Genomic DNA, 5,000 nt, shown 5'->3' on the forward strand with positions numbered 1-5,000 from the left:
TTATGCAACCCGTTCCCGCCGCTCTTTTGTTTATTTTCATCCACCGTTTATGGATCTGTTTGATTATTATTGTATTCCCATTCGTTTGTTTGTGTCCGATCGCCTTCTCGTTTCCCGGCGCCGCGATCCTTGTTATTGCGCCCAAGTTATTGCATCGGCTGCGGTCTCGATGCTTTATTGCCCTGTTGTTCCGCCGGGGGTTTATTGGCCTCGTTTTGCAAATTTGCGTCCTCGTCTTTTTTTTTTTTTTTTTTTTTTTTTTTTTTTGTCTTGTTTGATGTTTGGTCTCTTTCTCTCTCTCGTCGCTCGCTCTCTCGCTTTTGCTCTCGCTTTCTCGCTCTCTCTCGCTCGCTCTCTCGTTTTATCTCTTTCTCTCTCTTTCTCTCTCTTTCTCTCTCTCTCTCTCTCTCTCTCTCTCTCTCTCTCTCTCTCTCTCTCTCTCTCTCTCTCTCTCTCTCTCTCTCTCTCTCTCTCTCTCCAGCACAGGGTTATTTACATGTCTTCATTGGTTCTTTGTATGATTATCTACGCCCGCGGTTTTACTTTTTGGAGTCGCTCATGGTGCCGCCCGAACGCTGTCTCGTGGCAGGCCGCCCATACCGGCGTCTGCGGTTTAGCTAATCGCCGCCCATGTGCCCCACGTCAGCTGTCATTTGCATAGAGATGTCTTCCTAGAAGCCCCCCCCCCCCCGTGTGCTATGCCAAAGCCCTCAGAGTCCTCAAACCGCTCTCCGTTTCCCTCATATCGCCTAAGCCGCCCATCCTGTCGCTCATTCCGCCGCCCACCCTGCCTCCCATACTACAGTGCCCATCCTGCCTCCCATACCACAGTGCCCACCCTGCCACCCATACCACCACGCCCACCCTGCCACCCATACCAACACGCCCACCCTTCCACCCATACCACTACGCCCACCCTGCCACCCATACCATAACGCCCACCCTGCCACCCATGCCACCACGCCCACCCTTCCACCCATAAGACTGCGCCCACCCCGCGTCGCCCTCCCCCTAAAAAAAAAGGAAACGTGCTCCACCACGCCCATTAAAATCACGCCCCACCGCCCGCATATCACACCGCCGCGCGCCCACGTCACCCACGCGCCTCACCTCCAGGGAATGGCTTAGCAACGCCCCCGCGGAGAGGTTTGCAGAATGTAATTTTTTTTTTACTCCATTTTCTCCTTTTTTATTAACATTCTATTTTTAATTTCATTGATTGTTTTTTTCTCCTTTTTTATTGTCATTTTTCTTTAATTTCATTGATTGTTTTTTTCTCCCTTTTTAGTGTCATTTTTCTTTAATTTCATTGATTGTTTTTTTTTTGTTTGGTAATGAATTCGTTAACTAAATGATTGATTATTTTGTTTTCATTTATTTTTACTAATATTTTTGTTTATTTATTTTCTATTTATTCATTTATTTATTTATCTGTTTATTCATTTATTTATTTATCTGTTTATTCATTTATTTATTTATCCGTTTATTCATTTATTTATTTATCTGTTTATTCATTTGTTTATTTATCTATTCATTTGTTTATTTATTCATACACTTCTTCCTTTATTTATTCACATTTATTTACTTCGTTCCATGTAGGTCTTCGTGCTATTAGGAAAGGGGGGAGATGGAGGGGGGAGGGAGATGAGGGCTTTAAATGGAAAGGAAGGAATAAGAGGAAGAAGAGAAGAAGAAAAAAGACAATAAAGAGAGACAATAAAGAAACGAATATCGGGAAGAAATAAAACCAAAAGAAAAGAAGACAGAAAAGGGTTAAAGGAAGAAGGAAGAAGAGAAAAATACAAAAAGCGAGCAAAGGAAAACCGTAGAGAGAAAAAAAGGAGAAGAGATGAAAGAAGAGGATGGAGAAAAATCAAAGAAAGGGAGGAAAGAAAGGAAAAAAATGAAGCGAAAGAAAAAAAAAAGAAAGGGAAGATAAGAAGAGTGAATATTTGATAAATTTGACGTTAAAGGAGGCGAGAGATAAAGAAGAGCGGGGGTCAGGAGATTTCAGGACGAGATAACAATATTTTTGCTCTTCTGTTTTTATTTTCATTTATTTGTTTATTTAATTTTTATGTTATGTATTTATTTATCTATTTATTTTTGTTATTCATCAGAAATGGTGGGGTTCCTTCTTCCACCTGTTCTTCTTTTTTTTGTTCTTTGTTCAATTTTTCATTTACTACTACCGTCACAACTACTTCGTTTCCCTTTTCCTCCTCCTCTTCCTCCTCCCCCTCTCCCCTCCACCACCACCACCTCCTCCTCCTCCTCCTCCTCCTCCTCCTCCTCCTCCTCCTCCTCCTCCTCCTCCTCCTCCACCACCTCCTCCTTGTCCTCCCTCCACCACCTCCTCCCTCCCTCCCCCTCCACCACCTCCTCCCTCCCCCTCCACCACCTCCTCCTCCTCTCCTCCACCACCTCCCTCCCTCCTCCTCCTCCTCCTCCTCCTCCCCCCCCCTACCTCCACCACCACCTCCTCCTCCCCCCTCCACCACCTCCTCCTCCTCCTCCTCCCCTCCACCACCTCCTCCCTCCTCCTCCTCCTCCCCCTCCACCACCTCCTCCTCCCTCCCTTCCCCTCCTCATCCCTCCTCCCTTCCCCCCTCCTCCTCCTCCTCCCTCTTCCTCCCCCTCCTCCTCCTCCGCCTCCTCCTCCTCCTCCTCCTCCTCCCCCTCCTCCTCCTTCTCTTCCTCCCACTCCTCCTTCCTCTTCTTCCACCTCCTCCTCCTCCCACTTCGCCTTCGCTTTGTCTTCCTCCTCCTCCTCCTCCCACTCCTCCTTCCTTCCTTCCTCCTCCTCCTCCTCCTCCTCCTCCTCCTCCTCCTCCTCCTCCTCCTCCTCCTCCTCCTCCCCCTCCTCCCCCATCACCCGCCGAGAGGGCTCCTGCCAAGACTTATCTGGGAGTCGTGACGATCTCCTGGTCGGCTCAGGTCGCCCTCCCTCCCAGCGACATTCCTCTCCTGGGTTGCTATCCTCCCTACCCTCTCCCTCTCTTTTTTATTGTTTTCTTTTTCTTTATGGTCACTCCCTTATTATTCTTTTTTCATTTTTTTTCTGATTCTAGTTCCATTTCTTTTTTTTATTCTCCGTCGTTCCCAATTCCCCTTTTTTCTTTTTTTCCCCCTGTCCCCAATTCTCTTTTTTTTCGCCGTTCCCAATTCCCATTTCGTTTTTTCCCTCCCTCTCCTTCCTCCCTCCTCTTCTTTCTCCTCCTCCCCCTCCTCCCTCCTCTTCCCCCCTCCTCTCTCCTCCCTCCTTCCTCCTCTTCGCCCTCCTCCCTCCTCCCTCCTTCCTCCTCTTCGCCCTCCTCCCTCTCCTCCCTCCTCCCTCCTCCCTCCTCTTCCCCCTTTCCCAATACCCATTTTTTGCGAATTTTTCAAATCACATTTTAGTTTTTAGCGCCTTTCCCAATTCCCATTTTCGTCGTTTTTGCGCCTTTTTCTATTATAATTTCGTCTTTTTTGCGTCCTTTACTTCTTTCCCAATTCTCATTTTCGCCCTTTTTTCACAGAATATCTTCTGTATCCCCTTCTCTCCTCGTCCGAGTTTTCTCTTCCTTCTCTTTTCCTTCTTATCATAGCCCTTCCCTCCTCTTCCTCCTTCCTCACTCCTCCTCCTCCTCCTCCTCTCCCTTTCCCCCTCCCTCCCCTCCCCTTTCCCCTCTCCTCCCTCCTTTCCCTTTCCTCCCTCCTTTTCCCCCTCCTCCATCCTTTTCCCTCCTCCCACCTCCTTCCCTCCTCTCTCCTCCTCCTCCCCTTTCCCCTCCCCTCCCTCCTTTCCCCCTCCTCCCTCCTTTCTCTCCCTCTTTTTCCCCCTCCTCCATCCTTTTCCCCGTCCTCCCTCCTCCCTCCCTCCTCTCCCTCCCTCCTCCTCCCACCTCCCTCCCTCCTCTCTCCTCCTCCTCCTCCCCTTTCCCCTGCCCTCCCCCTCTCCTCCCTCCTCTTCCCTCCCCCTCCTCCCTTTCCCTCTCCTCTCTCCTCTTCCCTCTCCTCCCTCCTTTCCCTCCCTCCTCCATCCTTTTCCCCGTTCTCCCTCCTTTTCCCCGTCCTCCCTCCTCCTCTCCCTCCCTCCTCCTCCTTCAACAGCTTGTATGCCATTAACCCCGAGTTGTTTTAAACATCTGAAGAGCGAGATTCATAATGCATTGCTCCATTCCGTCCGTCTTACCTTCGTCCTCTCCTTCTTTCACCCTCTGCTTCTCCTTCGTCCCGACTCCTCTTTTTCTTCTTTCTCTATTCCTCTTCCTCTTTCTCGTTCTTCTGTGACCCCTCTCTCTCTTCTCTCTCTCTCTCTCTCTCTTTCTCTCTCTAGCTCTCTCTTTCTCTCTCTCTCTCTCTCTCTCTCTCTCTCTCTCTCTCTCTCTCTCTCTCGCTCTCTCTCTCTCGCTCTCTCTCTCTCGCTCTCTCTCTCTCGCTCTCTCTCTCTCTCGCTCTCTCTCTCTCGCTCTCTCTCTCTCGCTCTCTCTCTCTCTCTCTCTCTCTCTCTCTCTCTCTCTCTCTCTCTCTCTCTCTCTCTCTCTCTCTCTCTCTCTCTCCCTCCCTCCCTTCCCTTCCTCTCTCCCTCCCTTACCCTTTCCTTCATTACCTTTCATTCTATTCCCCTGCTTCTCTTCTGTTTTCTCCTTCCATCTTTTCTCTCTACTTCTCTCTTTCTCCTCTCCTCTCATATCCTTTCCTCCCTTCTCCCTTCCCCATATCCCCCTCCGGGCGTGTCTCTCTTCGGCAAGTCGTACTTGCTAAATTTACTCGACCTCGAGCCACTCGAGCAATACCTGCACTCACGCTTAGCCCTCCCTCCTGCCCTCCCTCTCTTCCTCTCTTTTCCCTCCCTCCCTTCCTCTCTCTTCCCTCCCTCCCTCTCCCTTCTTTTTCCTTCTTCCTCCTCCCCTCCCTCCTCCTCCTCTTATCCACCCTCATCCTTCTTTACTCCGGTCCATTACACATCTACCCCCCCCCTCCTTATCATTCCTCGCTCCTCAGGCTTCCCCGCCTTT

At 49.7% G+C, this 5,000-nt stretch overlaps 2 protein-coding genes across 2 annotated transcripts in view; one reads left to right on the plus strand and one right to left on the minus strand.

Annotated features, from left to right (window-relative positions):
• Positions 1-5,000, plus strand: part of LOC113813321 (ligand of Numb protein X 2) — a 227,965-nt gene that overhangs the window by 38,982 nt on the left and 183,983 nt on the right. The gene's annotated exons all lie outside the window — the stretch shown is intronic.
• Positions 1-5,000, minus strand: part of LOC138863293 (heterogeneous nuclear ribonucleoprotein A1-like) — a 7,495-nt gene that overhangs the window by 1,723 nt on the left and 772 nt on the right. The window lies entirely within an intron of this gene.

Source organism: Penaeus vannamei, chromosome 11 (assembly GCF_042767895.1).
Source record: "Penaeus vannamei isolate JL-2024 chromosome 11, ASM4276789v1, whole genome shotgun sequence".
Taxonomy (NCBI): Eukaryota; Metazoa; Arthropoda; class Malacostraca; order Decapoda; family Penaeidae; genus Penaeus; species Penaeus vannamei.